Genomic DNA, 20,961 nt, shown 5'->3' with positions numbered 1-20,961 from the left:
CCCTCGTGTTTTGATGTTTCAGTTGCTGGAAGAAAAAGCAATGTTTTATAAGGTCACAGAAACTAGCTACATTGGGAATTCTCAATATGCTCCTGGAAAGTTCCACAGACAATTACAAAGAAGCAGGAAGAGTATCGGGGAATACAGTATGTTCCCTTTCCTAGAATCATAGAAGTTGCAGCATTGAAGAAGGCTTCTTGGCCCATTGTGCCTGTGCTCCACATTGGAGTTATCTCCTCTAATCCTTCGTGTCTGCACTTTTCCCAACACCCTTGAATATTTTTATTTTTTTAAATGTTAAATGAATTATTAAATGTCCTGATTAGTTGGGCTTCAGTAGCATTCCATATTCTAACAACCCTGCACCCTGCAAACGAATCGTCTAACCTCTCCTCCTATCTCTCGTCAAACGCACTGCTGAATCATTGCTCTTGCTGCTGCTTTGTCATTGTCCCCGTTTCCAAGCATAGTGAAGGATGAAGCAAGTTACCTTGCGATCGCACGTGGCTGGAACCTGTGTTCCTCTGAAGGGGATGGGAAGCTGCACCAGTTGGAAGACCAGCCACTGACCATATCCGTGTGGCAATGGGGCTACAGTAAGTCCAGTTGGGTTGCTCCAGTCTCACTCTATTGCCTTTCAGATTTGAGTCACAAATCTTAACAGGTCTCCATTAATCTTTTAAGCCTGATACTCTCAGCAACAATCAATAAGTGCAAACACGTAATATCCTACAGACATACATACTTCCAGGCCAGCTCCTCAAACGTATATAGGACAGCACATATAGACATGACTACAGAGATAATGAGCTGCATCTCAACAACAATCTGCATGTATATAGGACCTTTCTAACGTAGTAAAACATCCCAAGGCACTTCACATGAGTGTAATCAGACAAACATTGACACCGAGCTGAAGAACATTCGGGCAGGTGACCAAAAGCTTGGTCAAAGAGGTAGTTTTAAGGAGCGTCTTAAAGGAAGAGAGAGAGAGGTAGAGAGGTGCTTGAGGTTTAGGGAGGGAATCCCAGTGATGGCTAAAGGCACGGCCGCCAACAGCCTGAGCAAAGGGATGCGCAAGAGGCCAGGGTTGGAGGAATGCAGAGTTCCGGTACGAATATAGGGCTGGAAGAGGCTACAGAGATGGGGTTGAGCGAGGCCATGGAGGGACTTGAAGACACAGATGGGAATTTTAAAATTGAGGCGTTGCTGGACCGGGAGCTAATGTAGGTCAGCGAGCACAGGGGGTGATGAGTAAACGGGACTTGGTGCGAGGTAGGATACGGGCAGCAGAGTTTTGAATGAGCTCAAGTTTATGTCGGGTCGAAAGTGGGAGGACGGCCAGGAGAGCGTTGGGTTAATAAAGTCTGGAGGTAATTTAAGAGTGGATGAGAATTTCAGCAGCAGATGGACTGAGGCAGGAGCAGAGACGGGCGATATTATGGAGGAGCAAGCAGGCACTCTTGGCGATGGAGGGGATATGGGGATCAGAAGCTCAGCTCGGGGTCAAATAGCACGCCAGGGTTGTGAACAGTCTGGGTCAGCCTGAGACCGTGGCCAGGGTGCGGGAAGGAATCGGTGGCTACAGAACAGAGTTTGTGGCAGGGACCGAAGACAATGGCTTCAGTCTTTTCCCCATGTTTAATTGGAGGACATTTTGCCTGGAGGACATTTTGCCTGGATATCAGACTATCAGTTTGGCAGCACAATAGCAGTGGAGGGGTCGAGAGAGGTGGTGGTGAGGTAGAGCTGGGTGTGGTCAGCGTACGTGTAGAAACTGACGTTTTGATGTCTCGAGGGGGACCATGTGGATGGGAAATAGGAATGTGTTAATGATAGATCCTTGAGGAACTCCAAAGCCATCCCTCCCTGACAATAAAACCTGACATGAATCTTGTCATTCATGTGGAAATGATTTATGAAGTAATCCTGGGCGACCTGCTGGTGGCACTGTCCAGGGAGAGTATAAATACTCGGACATGGGCCCAGCTTGCTCAGGACATTCTTTAACAGGAACTAGTGAAGGACACAACTCGATCTCCATGTTGAAAAAGTTGATTAAAGCCTTGTTTAATACTCAGACCAAGTGCCGAGTAGTTTCCTTACGTCAAAATCTATGAGGAATATTTTACAGTATAAAAGTAATAATGCTCATATGTTCTAATTTACCGAGATTACTACTAATTTCAAAGTAAGTCAAACCGTAATCGCTTCTGTTAGGTCCTGTTTGTAAGGACGTTATAGCCTCTTCCCTTCAAATGTCACGTGTAAATGAAGTTGACTCTCTGAAAGGGTTTCTGTGACCTTAATTTGTGCTGTTTTTGTATATATTTGTTAAGATAAAATGCCTATTAATGTAAATCCTTGCATAGATTGCTCTATATTAAACAAAGAGGTAATATTTTGGTTCTTAAAGGATAACTTCACCAATATTGGGCTAGCTTCAGGTAATAGGGACCCTCAGCAGCACTATACCTTTTTAAAGGTATAGACCCTTGCCCACCAGTATTCTTTTTAAAGGTATAGCCTTTCTAACAAGAGACTCTCGCCAGCAGTGTCCCTTTAAAAGTAGCGGTATAATAGAAGAAGTTCTTTTCCCAGTTTTCATTGAATGGGGGAAAAATTGGGTATCGCCCATTTTGGGACGCTAATATCGGCCGGGTGCAAAGTTTAACGCCCGGCGCTAATTATCGCCACCAACTGCAAAATTCGCCTCTATCGCCCCTGGAGGTGATTTGAGTTCCTAGCATCCCGGGAAGGCGCTAACCAACTGAATTTCCCCCCCAATGTATTTCTGTCCATTGAAGAAAAGTGACTATTTACGCGAGCGTTATCATCCCATCCGGGTCCTGGCCTGGAGGAATAACGACAAAATGGGAAGGAGTCAAAATGATATGGACACAGACAGCAAAGTTGGTGAAGGTGTTTCCTGATCTCTGATGCCTCCCTTTCAAAACTGGGCTCAGTGACTCCACCAAGCCAGTTGGTGCCAGCATCATTCATTGTTTAACATTTCTACAGTAAGAACTATATTTTTTCTTGCGAACTTCACATGTAGGTTTTGATTTTTTTTTGTTAAAGTAGCATTATGATGGTGAGACTCCCTTTTCCAAAGTGGTTAAATGATCTTAGCCGAGGCAGTGGTGGCTATCGGTGTCCCTGGGTTATTGTTTGCAGTTGTGCCATTGGTGGGAGCCCTGCTGGATCTGGGCAAAGCATATCCTTTTCTCCTCTGCCTCTGCACTAATCCGGCAACCCTCCTCTCCCCTGTTAAATGAAGAATCTTTTCCTAGCCTTTTGTTTGAGCCCTTCAGTCGCCTCCCTTCACCAGGTGACTCTCCATTTCATGCATGAATGTTGAATCTCAAGCCAGAATGTTTGAATTCCGTGTCAGCCGTGGCTCACTGGGCAGCACCCTCACCTCTTGAGTCAGAAGGTTGTCGGTTCAAGTCCCACTCTCAGGGACTTGAGCGCATAAAGCTAGGCTGACACTCCAGTGGAGTGCTGCACTGTCGGAGGTGCCGTCTTTCGGATGAGACGTTAAACCGAGGCCCCGTCTATTCCCATGGCACTATTTCAAGGAAGAGCAGGGGAGTTCTCCCCAGCATCCTGGGCCAATAATGATCCCTCAACCAACATCACTAAAACAGATTATCAGGTCATTATCACATTGCTGTTTGTGGGAGCTTGCTGTGTGCAAATTGGTTGCCGTGTTTCCCACATTACAACAGTGACTCCACTTCAAAAATACTTCATTGGCTGTAAAGTGCTTTGTGATGTCTGGCGGTTGTGAAAGGCGCTATATAAATGCAAGTCTTTCTTTTTTTTATCTAAATAGAACCATTTTCATTGAATTTTTATGCTCTTTTTTTAAAGACTCAATTTGTCTTCACAAATCAGCAACTGTTGGACTCCATCCAAACAGCCTCCTGGTCATCATCATTGTAATAAAGGGGTCAGCAATTTTTGTAAAGTCTGGTGTTTCCTTGCTAACAAAGTAAACAACTGCAGTGGCACAAAAGGGGTCGTGCGTTCACCTGCCTTTGCAACTCCAAGCTTTAATCTGGGGCTCTAATCTCATTTGAATATCAGACGAAAGGGCTCATTCTTGGAAAAGATTGTTGGCGACTCAAGGAAAGGTGAGCAAAACACATCGCTCACGACGATGATGATGTTAAATCCAAATCCGTCCCCCCAAAAAATGGTGTGGAGAACATGCTGAGTGGCTTCCATTCCTCCCAAGCAGAGACAACGGGCTCCTTTAAACCATCAGTATTAGAGGCGCATTATTCCCGTACCTCTGGGCAGTTGAAAATTAAGAGGTTTGCAGGAGGTGGGCATGTTCAAATCTGTCTGCGTCTCCCCGGCAACCCCTACCTCACAACCAGAGAACAGTCTTCAATGTGGTCCAGGGTCGCTGAATGAATTAATGTTAATGCATCTTATAAAGGAATGCCGAATAGATATGATTAGTTAAGTCATCCTGGGGTATCTTTTATTTGGACATTGCCTCTTTTTTTAATGCCTTGTCCAGCTGTTTCCCCTTCAGCAAGTTTTCAATCCGTTCTGTGCTGTCACATGCTCTTCCCCAAACCCTGCCAACGTCGTAACTAAAGCCCAAGATAAGGAGGCGTGAGAGCTGCGAAACATTTGGACCCTGTCACTTTATTTATACTGAGCTGCAAAGTTGTCAGATTCTTGGAGAAGTGCGACTGACGTGAGCTCTCCTGGTCCCGGCTGGACTGAGCAGTAGCAACTTTACACAAGTAGGCCCGAGCTATCTCCCCCTGGGTGATAAGACACCAGCTTATGGAGAACTCCTCGGCCCCCAACTTGCGTGAGGTGACCTGAAGCACTTCATTGAATACCAGCCCGAAGTAATCTCAACTATGTCTATTTCAAACCTGAGCATTCGCCACTATTTACTGGACGCTGAGATTGGTCGAGGTAAATATCGGTGCACTCCCGGCAAAAGATTTTATTTATTTTTTAGGTTAATTGCAAAAGAAAAACCTTTTGAGGTTTTTAAATTTGTAAAAGCTGATTCTCGTGAAGCATGAGGGGGAGAAAAAGCTTCCAATTTACAATGGGAAATGTTGCAACTTTTGTTTCTGTAATTACACAGATTTTAGTGGAAATTGTTCCTCCTACACTTTTTTCCCCTTTATGGGTGCATTCCTTAATGAGATGCAATTAGAATAAATGTAGGGTGGCGCCTACTCTAATGGAGGCTTCAAGCCTCTCTGCTCAATCAATACCTATTTTCTGTAGTTAAAGGGACTCTTTGAATGTTGGCTTATCGAATGCCCATGCATTGCTAAATGCTGCATGGGGTGAAATTGTTTTGTTCACAGGGTGGAACTAATTCAGGGGGTACACGCAATAAGCCTTCGAAATGACTGCTGGTGATGTCAGCGGACAAATGTTTAATGTATTTGTAAAGAACCCTTTTACCCACTATTTTATCAGCGTTAACACCTGCGTTACAATAGCGCACAGAGGAATGCTACGTGACTGCGTGACGCGTTCGTCTGCTGGTTATTGCCGACAGTCGATCACAGAGTTGCGTGGGGTACTTTTTTGAACTTTGGAACCACAGATGGATCCCAGTTCCGTGCACTCCTGTGTCATCCATCGCGATGCTGCGCAACCTCCGCACGCTCCCACCCCACACCTAAAGGGATTCGCACTCCAGCGCGGTGCTGAGGGAGCGCTGCACTGTCGGAGGTGCTGTCTTTCGGATGAGACGTTAAACCGAGGCCCCGTCTGCCCTCTCGGGTGGATGTAAAAGATCCCATGGCCACTATTTGGAAGAAGAGCAGGGGGAGTTTCCCCTGGTGTCCTGGCCAATATTTATCCCTCAATCAACATCGCTAAAATCTGGTCATTATCACGTTGCTGTTTGTGGGAGCTTGCTGTGCGCAAATTGGCTGCCACGTTTCCCACATTACAACAATGACTACATTGGCTGTAAAGCACTTTGGGATGTCCTGAGGTCGGGAAAGGCGCTATAGAAATGCAAGTCTTTCTTTTTCTCCGCTCATTGAGAACAAAGTGGACACAATACAAATTCACTGGCCGCGTCACATTTATTTTAAGCCGGTTAATGCCTGGTTAGAATCGTGTACAAAAGAATATCCTACAAATGCATTAAGCCCGCCAGTAATTTCGAGCCTGTTCTCACTTAATCAGCCTGTTGAAGATTGTTACCCAGCGCACTCTGCTAGGAAATGCCTGTTTATAAAGCATCAAATATTTATTGAGTTTTTATTTTTAAGACTTGTAAGTTATTAAATGCAAATTGTTTGCATTGGAATGAATTATCAAAGCTATAACATGAGAGATCCATTATCTGTGTTATGTGCACTGTTTTGATATAAAATCAGTTTTAAAAAAAATTAAGAAGTTCTGTCTTTTTTTTTAACCAACTATTCAGTGTGACCCATAGTCCACGACTCCACAAAACACTGCAGAGCTTCCCCGCACGGAAAAATTGGTAATGCACTGCTTGCTTTGGTACTGAGGAGCGTTGCCAAGGCCGCTCAAGGAAGCTTTTTGCCTCAACCAGCCCTGACCTTCCCCATACCCCAACCCTGCACCCCCCGCCCCGCCGCCTGCCCCATCCACACCCGATCGCTGCCATCAGCAGGCTCCCCCTTCCCGGTCGCGGTCTGGATCCTCCAGGATGGTATGGCTGGACTGTCGCCCCTCCCTGTGTCCTGTGGGGGTTTTACCCCTCTCGCCCTGCTGGACTGTTCATCGCGAATCATAGAAGTTTACGGCAGAGAAGGAGGTCCGTTCGGCCCATCGTGTCTGTGCCGGCCGAAAAAGAGCCATCCAGCCTCATCCCACTTTCCTGTTCTTGATCCGTAGCCCTGTAAGTTACAGCATTTCAAGTGCATAGAAACATAGAAGATAGGAGCAGGAGTAGGCCATTCGGCCCCTCAAGCCTGCTCCGCCATTCAATGAGATCATGGCTGATCATCCAAATTCAGTACCCTGTCCCTGCTTTCTCCCCATATCCCTTGATCCCTTTAGCCTTAAGAAATATATCTAACTCCTTCTCGAATATATTTAATGAATTGGCCTCTACTGCCTTCTTTGGTAGAGAATTCCACAGGTTCACCACTCTCTGGGTGAAGAAATTCCTCCTCATCCCTGTCCTAAATGGCTTACCCCTTATCCTTAGACTGTGACCCCTGGTTCTGGACTCCCCGACCATCGGCAACATCCTTCCTGCATCTAGTCTGTCCAGTCCTGTTAGAATTTTATAAGTTTCAATGAGATCCCCTCTCATTCTTCTAAACTCCATCGAGTACAAGCCCAATCGACCCAATCTCTCCTCATACATCATATCTGCCATCCCAGGTATCAGCCTGGTGAAACTTTGCTGCACTCCCTCCATGGCAAGAACATCCTTCCTCAGATAAGGCGACCAAAACTGCACACAATACTCAAGATGTGGTCTCACCAAGGCCCTGTACAACTGCAGCAAGACATCCTTGTTCCTGTACTCAAACCCTCTCGCTACGAAGGCCAACATACCATTTGCCCTCTTAACCGCCTGCTGCACCTGCATGCTTACCTTCAGCGACTGGTGCACAAGGACGCCCAGGTCTTGTTGCACTTCCCCTTCTCCCAATCTATTGCCATTCAGATAATAATCTGTCTTCCTGTTTTTGAGTATATCCAAGTACTATTTGACATGAATCCGTCATTCATGAAAGAAAGACTTATGAAATAATACTGAGCGGCCTGCGGGTGGCGCTGTCCAGGGAGAGTATAAATACTCGGGCACGAGCCCAGCTTGCTCAGGACATTCTTTTACAGGAACTAGTGAAGGGCACAACTAGAACACCATGTTGTAAAACAGTTGATTAAAGCTTTGTTTAACGCTTAGACCAAGTGCCTAGTAGTTTTTTTACGTCACTATTTAAATGCGATGAGTATTTCTGCCTCTACCACCCTTTTCAGGCAGTGAGTTCCAGACCCTCACCAGCCTCTGGGTAGCAAAAAAAAGTCCTCCTCAACTTATCCTCTAATCCTTCTACCGATTACTTTAAATCTCTGCCCCCTGGTTATTGACTGTTGCCTTTCCCAGTGTCCTTTGATGGGTTTCCTCCTCTCACCTTTGTTTCTCTGGTCCTGCGGTGTTGTTATTCCCTGCGCCTTGCCTCAGTTGCAGTTTGTCTGGAAGCTGTCCCAAGTGTCTGGGCAGCACTGTTCCCATGTTGACATTGGCCGATAATTCTTGCTTGCTCACTTGTATTGGCAAGAGGATGGGGGTAGGGTGAGAAAGTCACTAAGTATTTGTCTGTTAACCTGGGAAACGCAATTACACATTCGTGGTGATTTATTTTTAACTCCAACCTTAATGGTCCTTCTGAATTGATGTTTGACCTCATCCAACACCAAGGGCAAGGAAAACTTGGAAATGCTGAGTAAGTGAGCATTCTGCAGCAAGACTCTCAGATGTTTAATTCTGCATCTCATACGAGACACACTCATCAGTGCAATACTGTCAGATAAATCAGACTCTGCTGGTACTCCCTTACAGAAAGAGAATCGGGATTAAATGTCATTTGCACCACGAAGGGGGAATAATTCAACCGTCTGTCGCTGGTGGGTTATTTGAAAAAGCAGCCCTGCTCCCCAAAACTGCAGCCGACCGCCTCAGGCTTGAAACCCTCCCCCCACCCTTCCCTGAAACTGGGAGTAGACGCAACGCCACAGGAGATCCCCAAGTTATTTATAATATGTTCAAAGATAATGAGTGCAAGCAAGGGGCACAGTACATTGTCTGACTGTTCAATGCTGGTCTGTGCTGAGACACACTGTACCATGTGTTGTGACACACTGTACCATGTGTTGTGTCCACGTGCATTCTGCTGTGTCCAGGTACACTCTATGCTCTGCTAGAAACATAGAAGATAGGAGCAGGAGTAGGCCATTCGGCCCCTCGAGCCTGCATCTAGTCTGTCTAGTCCTATTAGAATTTTATGTTTCAATGAGATCCCCTCTCATTCTTCTAAACTCCAGCGAATATAAGCCCAATCGAACCAATCTCTCCTCATACGTCATTCCTGCCATCCCAGGTGAATCTTCGCTGCACTCCTTCCATGGCAAGAACATCCTTCCTCAGATAAGGCAACCAAAACTGCGCACAATACTCAAGATGTGATCTCAACAAGGCCCTGTACAACTGCAGCAAGACATCCTTGTTCCTGTACTCAAACCCTCTCGCTACGAAGGCCAACATAACATTTGCCTTCTTAACCGCCTGCTGCACCTGCATGCTTACCTTCAGCGACTGGTGCACAAGGACGCCCAGGTCTCGTTGCACTTCCCCTTCTCCCAATCTATTGCCATTCAGATAATAATCTGCCTTCTTGTTTTTGACACCAAAGTGGATAACCTCGCATTTATCCACGTTATATTGCATCTGCCATGCTTCTGCCCAATCACCCAACCTGTCCAAATCATACTGGAGTTTCTCGGCATCCTCCTCACAGCACACACGCCCACCCAGCTTTGTGTCGTCTGCAAACTTGGAGATATTACATCTAGTTCCCTCGTCCAGATCATTAATATATATTGTGAATAGCTGGGGCCCAAGGACCGATCCCTGCCATACCCCACTAGTCACTGCCTGCCACTCAGAAAAAGAGCCGTTTATTCCAACTCTTTGCTTCCTGTCTGCCAACCAGTTCTCTATCCAAGTCAATACCTTGCCCCCAATCCCATGTGCCTTAACTTTACACGCTAATCTCTGCTCTGTCCAGGTACATTCTATGCTCAGCTGTGTCTAGGTGCGTCCAGGTACACCCTAAATTGGGGGCGGTGGGGACAATTGGAGAAAGAAATGACTGCATAAAAAAGTTCTTCAGTTAAATCCATAATGCAGCTGCTGCATCTAATCCAGACTGCACACTAACTCAGGAGCCAGCACGGAATTCAAACCAACACAGAGATCTCTCGAGATGACCGTGTCCCTTTTAAGGGAAAGAACTGTACAAAGTAAATATTTTGCTGGTAGCTGGGTGTTCCCACAAGTCGGGTTAAGGTTCGGGCACAGCAACACTAACAGCACACGGCTCAATCATTCCAAATGCACAACAGGCTCGCTGAGAATTGGTCTGTCTGGATGAGGACAGTGTTTGGATCTGACAAAACAAAAACACGAGAGTAAATAGAAATTCTATAATTGGCTGGAAACGGAGCTTTGGCTGTGGTGTGCTTTTCTGCTCCCAGATCCCAACTATAAATCGGAGGTTTGTTTAAGGTCAGGATTTGTTTTCATGTTAAGCTGGTGTCCAGATCTCTTGACACTGTACATGTTGCGCAGTTATCTGTTTGTTTATGGGTGTTCCCACTATTGAACTGCAAGCTGGAAAGAAAGTTTGCCCCTTAAGGATTGTAGACTATTTCTCAATAACCCGATGGCAATGATGTCCCCATATTTACCAGCACCTTGTGCCCAGGACCCAGAGTCATTATTCCCTCTAATTTTTTTTTTTTGCGGGGGGCCGGTGGCACGGACCCTTTAACTTGCTTTGGGGCCCATTCAAATTTTCCTTCGCCCGCAGTTCCTTTCATTGAGAAGCCGGTGAGCGGTCTGCGCTGGACCTCCAGAGCGCTGTGCGGCGGCGCAGCTTAGCGGGAATGTTGCCCAGAGTACACTTGTAATATGTGTTTACGTTGACAGTGTTGCTGGTGAGAAGTAATAGATGCAATGGAGTGAGAGGAACATCATCCATTACATGGAGCTGGATCTCAATGACTCTGTGCGTATAGAACATAGAAAACATAGAAAAATAGGAGCAGGAGTCGGCCATTCAGCCCTTTGAGCCTGCTCCGCCATTCAATATAATCATGGCTGATCCTCTATCTCAATACCATATTCCCGCTTTCTCCCCATACCCCTTGATGCCTTTTGTGTCTAGAAATCTATCTATCTCCTTCTTAAATATATTCAGTGACTTGGCCTCCACAGCCTTCTGTGGTAGAGAATTCCACAGGTTCACCACCCTCTGAGTGAAGAAATTTCTCCTCATCTCAGTCCTAAATGTCCTACCCCGTATCCTGAGACTGTGACCCCTCGTACTAGACCCCCCCCCCCCCCGCCAGGGGAAGCATCCTCCCTGCATCCAGTCTGTCTAGCCCTGTCAGAATTTTATACGTTTCAATGAGACCCCCTCTCATTCTTCTGAACTCTAGTGAATACAGGCCTAGTCTAAACTACCCAAACTTGATTAGAACCCAGCCGGTAGCCAACTCCTGGGTTTGTTTAGAGATCCATGTACTAAAATCACTCAAAACCAGTGGACAGGTACAAAACAAGGCTAATGGAATGTGAGCCTTCCTCTCAAGGGGGCTGGAAATATGAAGGGGTAGAAGTTCTGCTACAGTTGTACAGAGCTCTGGTTGGACCTCCTCTGGGGTACTGCGTTCAGTTCTGCACACCGCATCTCAGGAAGGAGACATCGGCCTTGGAGGGGGTACAGGGCAGATTCCCCAGAATGATACAGGCTAAAAGAGTTAAATTATGAGTCACATCGGAACAGGAGGAGGCCATTCAGCCCCTCGAGCCTATTCCGCCATTCAATGAGATCATGGCTGAGCTGTGACCCAACTCCATTTACCCGCCTTTGGCCCACGTTGCATAACCTAGGCTTGTGTTCCCTTGAGTATAGACGATTAAGGGGTGATCTAATTGAGGTGTTTAAGATCATTACAGGATTTGACAGAAACTATTTCGTCTGGTGGGCGGGGTGAGTCCAGAACAAGGGGACTAACCTTAAAATTAGAGCTCGGCTGTTCAGGGGTGATGTCGGGAAGCACTTATTCGCACAAAGGGTAGTGGAAATCTGGAATGCTCTCCCCCAAAGTTGTTGTGGCTGGGGGTCAATTGAAAATTTCAAAACTGAGTTTGGTAAATTTTTACTAAGTAAAGGTATTGAGGGATATGGAACCAAAGGCAGGTAAAAGGTGTTAAGATACAGAATTTCAATAAACAAACATTAAACACATAATAAATATAAATTTACATAATCAAATGACTCCATTAAACATAAAATAGACATAAATTTACATAATTGAGTCCTTATTATGCATATTTATGTTTATTGTGTTTAAACAAATAACCTCATTAAACAATCATAAATTTACATTAAAATGTGCTCATTAAACACAAAACAAACAAATTTACATAAACAAACAAACAACAACCTCATTAAACATTCAAAGGTTTAAGTGGCTTTCCAGTTTTTTCAGAAAAAATGTTAAAGGAAGATTTTTTTTAACAGAATTTTCAACCTACTGATCGAGGATAAACAATCCGTTCTTGATCGACAATGTTCGACAGACGGAATGGAAAACCGAGGGAGCTCAGGGGGGCCGCCAACCACAACGGTGTGTTCATCGCAGGGCTTGTCTGACTGGGCACTTCAGCACAGAAAAGGTGTTAGTGTTTGAAATGAAACCTACTGGAAATAAATCTTCGAAAACTCAACCTTCCAGTTTCTTTCAAAAGTCTTTGGGTGGGGGGAACACGGAGGAAACTCACAGACTGAGAGAACCCACCCCCCCATTAACCCTTCAACTCCTGGTGCTGGGAAATTCTCCAAACCGCACATGCTCAGAACCTACAAATGGCCTTCTGGAACATCCTAGAAACAGCCCACAGGCTCAGAATGCACAGGTGCCGTTGAAAGCTCCTGATTATAGTCGCAGTCCAGGCTATTGAGTGAAAATTTTACTGAAGGTAGTAAGAAAGACAGACTTGCATTTCTGTAGCGTCTTTCACGACCCCTAAGTGCTTTACAGCCAATGAAACACTTTTTGATGTGTAGTCACTGGTGTAATGTGGGAAACGCGGCAGCCAATTTGAACACAGCAAACTCCCACAAACAGAAATGTGATAATGACCAGATCATCTGTTTTTTAATTTTAAAAATTTTTTTAGATCATCTGTTTTAGGTGAAGTTGATTGAGGGATAAATATTGGCCCCAGGACACCAAGGAGAACTCCCCTGCTCTTCTTCCAAATAGTGGCCGTGGGAACTTTTACATCCACCTGAGAGAGCAGACGGGGCCTCGGTTTAACGTCTACATCCAAAAGACGGCACCTCCGACAGTGCAGCACTCCCTCAGCATTGCACTGGGGGAGTGTCGGCCTAGATTTCTGTGTTCAAGTCTCTGGAGTGGGACTTGAACCCTCAACCTTCTGACCTTAGAGGCAAGGGTGCTACCCACAGAGCCACAGCTGACACGCAAAGCAATTCAACTTGGTGTCATTTGGCAATATGTATTTTTAAATTTTGTTCAGCATGTTGTGATGGATATTATAAATTTCTGTTAGTGAGCAAAAGATAGTGCACGAAAATCTTTTGAAAAAGCGTTTTGTGCATCACAGGCATTATGGCAACTGAGAGAATTAGGGAATGTCGATGATGAATGTTGATGTAAAAGTGTGACAAAAAATCTTGATAACATGAATTTGTTTGTGTACAGGAAATGCATGTGTACAGAAACTTTAAAAAAAGATATAGATAAATGATACAAATCCTTCAATCAGATCTCAGTGTGTAAACTCCCACATATTGATTCTTCTATCTAAAGACCATCTGAACCCCTCGATTAGATTCCAAGCTGTAGCTCTCTGGCTTGTAAGGAAGGCGAGCTATATATAAATTCTTTTTTTCTGAAGCAGGAAATTGGCCTCCTCCTGTTTCATAAGGATGACAATCAGCTCCTCATGCCTGTTACATAGGAGCAGGAGGAGGTCATTCAGCCCCTCGAGCCTGTTACATAGGAGCAGGAGGAGGCCATTCAGCCCCTCGAGCCTGTTACATAGGAACAGGAGGAGGCCATTCAGCCCCTCGTGCCTGTTTCATAGGAGCAGGAGGAGGCCATTCAGCCCCTCGAGCCTGTTGCATAGGAACAGGAGGAGGCCATTCAACCCCCTTGAGTCAGTTACATAGGAACAGGAGGAGGCCAATCAGCCCCTCGAGCCTGTTACATAGGAGCAGGAGGAGGCCATTCAGCCCCTTGAGCCTGTTACATAGGAGCAGGAGGAGGTCATTCAGCCCCTCAAGCCTGTTACGTAGGAGCAGGAGGACGCCATTCAACCCCTCGAACCTGTTACATAGGAACAGGAGGAGGCCATTCAGCCCCTCGAGCCTGTTACATAGGAGCAGGAGGAGGCCATTCAGCCCCTCGAGCCTGTTACATAGGAGCAGGAGGAGGCCATTCAACCCCTCGAGCCTGTTACATAGGAACAGGAGGAGGCCATTGGGGGATCTTATTGAAACTTATAAAATTCTAACAGGACTGGACAGACTAGATGCAGGAAGGATGTTCCCGATGGTCGGGGAGTCCTGAACCAGGGGTCACAGTCTAAGGATAAGGGGTAAGCCATTTAGGACAGAAATTAGGAGGAATTTCTTCACCCAGAGAGTGGTGAACCTGTGGAATTCTCTACCACAGAAGGCAGTAGAGGCCAATTCATTAAATATATTCAAGAAGGAGTTGGATATATTTTTTAAGGCTAAAGGGATCAAGGGATATGGGGAGAAAGCAGGGACAGGGTACTGAATTTGGATGATCAGCCATGATCGCATTGAATGGCGGAGCAGGCTCGAGGGGCTGAATGGCCTACTCCTGCTCCTATCTTCTATGTTTCTATTCAGCCCCTCGAGCCTGTTGCATAGGAACAGGAGGAGGCCATTCAACCCCCTCGAGCTGGTTACATAGGAACAGGAGGAGGCCATTCAGCCCCTCGAGCCTGTTAGATAGGAACAAGAGGAGGCCATTCAACCCCTCGAGCCTGTTGCATAGGAACAGGAGGAGGCCATTCAGCCCCTCGAGCCTGTTACATAGGAACAGGAGGAGGCCATTCAGTCCCTCGAGCCTGTTCCACCATTCAGTTAGATCATGGCTGATCTGTATCCCATCTCCATTGCCCCATACCCCTTGATATACTTACCTAACAAAAATCTATCGATCTATGGCATGAACGTAAGAACATAAGATATAGGAGCAGGAGTAGGCCATATGGCCCCTAAATGGCCGGCCCCTTATCCTGAGACTATGGGGGAAAAATTCAGTATCGCCCCGTTTGGGGCGCCATTATCGGCAGTGCGCAAAGTTTAGCGCCTGGCGCTAATTATCGCCTCCGACAGCAAACTTGGCTTTTATCGCTGCTGGAGGTGATTGGAGCGCTATATCAGGCACTTCACACCTGTCTTAAGGTGCAAAGGCCGAGGAGCGAGGCGCTACCTCAGAGCGCTGGCGAAGCAAGGAAGGGCAAATCAAAATGAACCTGCAAAGTGCTGCTCAGTACCCAAAACTTCACACAGCGTTGAATCTCTCCAGAAGTCTCTCTCTCTCTCTCTCTCTCTCAGAATGCGTGGTGCAAAAATGTCACCGACAAAAAAAGGCAGGAAGCGGTCGCCTTTAAATAGTGCTCCCCTAGTCCCTCTCTAACAGCATAACGCTTCCCTCAACCTGTCGTTGCTAGCGGCAGGCGGTAAGGCAGGGGGCGCCACTCAATATCCGGTCCGGGGCGCTAACGGGGCGTTGCACGCTCGACTGACATCACAATCTGCCGGCGCAGGAGATCGTGGTGATAGTGTTTAGCGCCGCCGCAAAATGTCTAGTTAATTTCGCGAGCGGCGCAAACATCGCCGCGCCCGGGCGCCAGTTGCTTTGCGCCCCATTCGCGCCCTCTTAAGGCGCCAATGGGAGGCGCAAACAACTGAATTTTCCCCCTATGACCCCTAGTTCTAGACTCTCCAGCCAGGGGAAACAGATCTCAGCATCTATGTTGTCAAGCCTCAAAGAATTTTATACATTTCAATGGGATCACCTCTCAGTCTTCTGAACTCGAGAGAATATAGGTCTTTTCTACTCAATATTTCCTCATAGAACAGCCCTCTCATCCCAGGAATCAATCTAATAAACCTTTGTTGCACCGTCTCTAAGGCAAGTATATCCTCTTGCAGGTAGAACAAGGCAGGTTGGATCACTTCTGCCTCCCAAGGGCAGCCGGCAGCGAGTGAACCTTGAGTGTACTGCCAATTGGGGTCTAGTGATCCAAAGCAACCTCTACAGCACTGGCAGGGGCGAGGCAGGACGTGCCAGGGAAAACAAAGAGGAAAGAACAACAGGTACATATCAACTTTACTTCACAAAGACACAACTGATTAGTTTAATAGCCCGGGTAACCGGTTTGGGGAGAGGTGATACAAAATAAAAGCGCACTTTTTAAAATTTGTGCTCCTGCAGTCACCCCCACATAAAGTTAAGGCTTCCTGCGTGTCCATCTGAAATTATTCTTCACATCCTGAACTCCAAGGGATATGGTCACCAGAAGAGAGGTATTGTCATTGAATGGGTGGTGTCTCTTGCAATCAAGCCTATCGTAGCATCTTCTAATCTCACTCAGAGTCCTGCGATCTTGGCATGAGTGTTAATGTGCTGTTTACAACCATAGATAAAGGAATCGGGGAAATTATACTGGAGAAAGGATTTCCTTGAAGTCATTCAAACTTCCTCTCTTGATCCTCCGCGTCATCGCTCGTCCTCATACGTGAGAATGTCAGTGTAGGCATTTTAACTTGTTCATTTCCGGGATATTTTAAATGGATTTCAGGCCTTTCCAAACTCAGAGAGCGTTCATTAACCATGTAACCAGGTTTATTGGAGTAGGGGAACTTGCCTGTGTACTGAGTTTGATCACCATGGATTACTGTCACTCAGGAGGAGCGTCCGACTCAACAGAACTTCGGATTTTGATTCAACACCACCTGCTGCCTCGAAATCCAGGTGATTTAAGGCCTGACAAAGGTAAAGTCCAGTCTGGAGCAAAGACCGTTTAGACTGTCAGGGTGGAGTCTGGTGTCTAAATCCTGGTCTGTGAGGAGCATATCTGACACACCCTGGACAGACGGTGAGGCCAAAGGTTCATTTCTCTGTCCTGTCACCGCACACACGGCTCGTTTCATAATTATTTACAAAATGTATTTCTGACTGCATTACAGAGCTGGGATGTATTTATTTTATATTCGTTTATGGGATGTGGGCGTCGCTGGCAAGGCCGTCATTTATTGCCCATCCCTAATTGCCTTTGAGAAGGTGGTGGTGAGCCGCTGCCTTGAGCCGCTGCAGTCCGTGTGGTGAAGGTGCTCCCGCAGTGCTGTTAGGGAGGGAGTTTCAGGATTTTGACCCAGCGACGATGAAGGAACGGCCGATATACTTCTATGTCAGGATGGTGTGTGTGACTTAGAGGGGAACTTGGAGGTGGTGGTGTTCCCGTGCGCCTGCTGCCCTTGTCCTTCTAGGTGGAAGAGGTCGCGGGTTTGAGAGGTGCTGCCGAAGAAGCCTTGGCGAGTTGCTGCAGTGCATCTTGTATATGAGAGCACGCTGCCTGTTAAAAGAAAGACTTGCACTTCTCCAGTGCCTTTCACGACCTTCGGACGTCCTAAAGCGCTTCACAGCCAATTAAGTACTTTTGAAGTGTGGTCATTGTTGTAATGTAGGAAACGCAGCGGCCAATTGTGCACAGCAAGCTCCCACAAACGGCAATGTGATAATGACCAGATAAGCCATTTTTATGATGTTGATTGAGGGTTAACTATTGGCCCAGGACACCGGGGGTAACTCCCCTGCTCTTCTTCGAAATAGTGCCATCGGATCTTTTACGTTCACCTGGGAGAGCAGACGGGGCCTCAGTTTAACGTCTCATCCGAAAGACGGCACCTCCGACAGTGCAGCGCAACAGACTACAACAGACCCCGACATGAGGCGAGGAAACCCCCAGCTGTGGAGAGCTTTGGGAACCATCGGTCCAAAGTCACCTGTTCCTCCCATGCATGCTACACTCACCACATATAATCACTCATATAATGTGACCCAACATGTTATTGGGGGAATCGGGGAATTTGGCTCGACAGTGATGCCCCCATGATTGAGTAGCCTGATAATCCTATTCATATTGGAGGAACCACCTCTTGGGCAAGGCACGATGGAACTGCCGATACCCATGGAATTATAGCCTAGCTGGGGTTCCTTGAGCGATAAGCATCACCTGGGCACATAGCGTGAAGGAAAACTTGGCAGGGAGGATTGTAGTGCCACAGGATCTGAACACACCAGATTCATGAATGAGTGGAACATCCTGAGGGTTCTGCAGGGAACGTGTGATCCTCCCCGCCAGAATTTCCTTACTGCACCTCATCCAAACGTTGCTTAACGCCCAGGAGAGCTGGGTGCGGGGGCGGGGGGAGAAAAATCAGACGGAAAGCAGTTTGCAGCGAGCTGCAAAATCTGGGGAAAGGATTATTTTCCACACTTAAAGTACCTACCTCACAAAAGAACATTCTGTAATTTTAACTGTTCTGTATATTCCAACCTTCCTGGACTGTCGAGCGCCCAGACAGTCTGTCAAAGATTTCTCCGAGTTGCCAGACAGTTACTGGGGTTTGCTCACAGCAGTACTCGCCTCTGAGTCAGAAGGTTGTGGGTTCAAGTCCCACTCCAGGGACTTGAGCACAAAAATCTAGGCTAACACTCCAGTGCAGTGCTGAGGGAGCGCCGCACTGTCAGAGGTGCCGTCTTTGGAATGAGACGTTAAACCGAGGCCCCGTCTGCTCTCTCGAATGAACGTAAAAGATCCCATGGCACTATTTCGAAGAAGAGCAGGGGAGTTCTCACCGGTGTCCTGGGGCCAATATTTATCCCTCAATCCGCAGAACAAAAACAGTTTATCTGGTCATTATCACATTGCTGTTTGTGGGAGCTTGCTGTGCGCAAATTGGCTGCCGCGTTTCCCACATTACAACAGTGACTACACTCCAAAAAGTACTTCATTAGCTGTAAATTATAAAATTCTAACAGGACTAGACAGACTAGATGCAGGAAGGATGTTCCCAATGGCGGGGGAGTCCAGAACCAGTGGTCACAGTTTAAGGATAAGGGGTAAGCCATTTAGGACTGAGATGAAGAGGAATTTCTTCACCCAGAGAGTGGTGAACCTGTGGAATTCTCTGCCACAGAAGGCAGTTGAGGCCAATTCATTAAATATATTCAAGAAGGAGTTAGATATATTTCTTAAGGCTAAAGGGATCAAGGGATATGGGGAGAAAGCAGGGACAGGGTACTGAATTTGAATGGTCAGCCATGATCTCATTGAATGGCGGAGCAGGCTCGAGGGGCCGAATGGCCTACTCCTGCTCCTATCTTCTATGTTTCTATGTTAAAGCGCTTTGGGACGTCCGGTGGTCATGAAAGGCGCGATATAAATCCAAGCCTTTCTTTGTTTTCATTGATAAAGATTGATTGTTGCGATTATAACTCCATTATCATTGTGTCGGGCGACTACCAGGATGGTTAAAGGCAAACAAATCGTCGGTTGCTTCATCGTCGCTGGGTCAAAAACCTGGAACTCCCTCCCTAACAGCACTGTGGGAGCACCTTCACCACACGGACTGCAGCGGTTCAAGAAGGCAGGTCGCCACCACCTTCTCGAGGGCAACTAGGGACGGGCAATAAACGCCGGCCTTGCCCAGCGACGCCCACATCCCGTGAATGAATAAGCAAAAAAAAAACTAGATGAACCTTGATTCTTTTTTTCAACTCAGCGACCCCCCACGTTCCTGTGAGCCATTAAAAGTAAAGCACCTCAAAAAAAACCAGTTAGCTATAAAATAGCGGCTGGAATAAGTTGGTATGTGATGTGAAAGTTCACTGCCTTGCTGGGCTAACTGCACACTTTCACTTACGACTGTTCTGTTTTCATGTCCCTGGCAATCACGAATGGTTTAGGTTTATTTTGAGAGAGCCTATGTAAACTGCCAAACCCACAGCTGTGACTACAGTTGAAGAACCTTTTTAAAAATGACAAACATAGAGCGGGGTGGCGGGGGGGGCGGTGGGGGGAGAGGATTAAAAAAAAGCCAAACCCAGCGACCCTGGAAATAAACGAGAGACGATGCTCTGCCCTGCCCACTCGCCGTGAATTTTGTTTATTCTCCTTTACTTATTCTGGTTCATGCTTTTTGTTTTCTGGGCCTTAAAGCCATTTCCTGCTTTCCTTACCTCTCCCCCCACCATTACTTCTCCACCTGCCCCCCTCACCCCCCCCCCCGCCCCCGTAAGAGGTGAACTTTGACCTGGAAGCACCGCGCTAATATGGAATGTTGTGTTGAGAGGAGATTTCGAACAGCTCCGTGAAAGGAGCCCTTATTTTATTTTTAGCAAGGTCTGTAGGGAAATGTGAGGCTATTCACTTTGGTAGGAAGAATAGAAAAAACAGAGGCCTAGAAATTCGGTGTGCTGCGCCACCAGTTAGCGCCCAAAGAGGGCACTTAGTGGGTTTAGCGCCACTGGCCACACCTCCCGCGAAATTTAGCGGGGCGCTAATGGCGGCGTTAGCTGGTAGCACTGCGCCGCCACCGATGACGTCATCGGTGTGTGCAGCGCCCCGCTACCGCCCCGATCGTGAAATTTGGTAGCGCCCCCCGCTGTAACGCCAGTCGCAACTTGCGACCGGTTCAGGGGGGCCTACCTGCGGCGGTAGAGGCCCCATTTTTTTTGCTGGCCGCCTGCCAGCACCTCTTCGTGCAGCCGTCCCCAGCCTTCTGAGCACCCCCCCCCCCCCCCCGTGTTGTGCCGGCTGTCTCCCAAGAGCCCGGCACTTCTCCTCGGTGCCGGGCTCTTTTGCCGGCACTCGCGATCTCAGATCGCGCTGCAGCAGGCCCCTCCCCTTTAAGAAGGGGAGGAAGGCCTGCAGTACCGCAGCGCGCCATGTGGCGCTGCGGCACGTTGCGCTGTGAACTTCAGTTGCAGCGCCCCAAGATGGATGCGGTGCGCCTCGAGTAGCGCTGCGCTTCCGTCTGGGGCGCTGAAACTGAATTTCCGGCGGGCATTCGTGACTCCTTCCGGGGCGGTACTTCCGGCGCC

This window comes from Somniosus microcephalus, chromosome 30, assembly GCF_052327205.1.
Source record: "Somniosus microcephalus isolate GS21.2 chromosome 30, FLI_Smic_1.0, whole genome shotgun sequence".
NCBI classification, from domain to species: Eukaryota; Metazoa; Chordata; class Chondrichthyes; order Squaliformes; family Somniosidae; genus Somniosus; species Somniosus microcephalus.
This window is presented reverse-complemented; position numbering follows the sequence as displayed.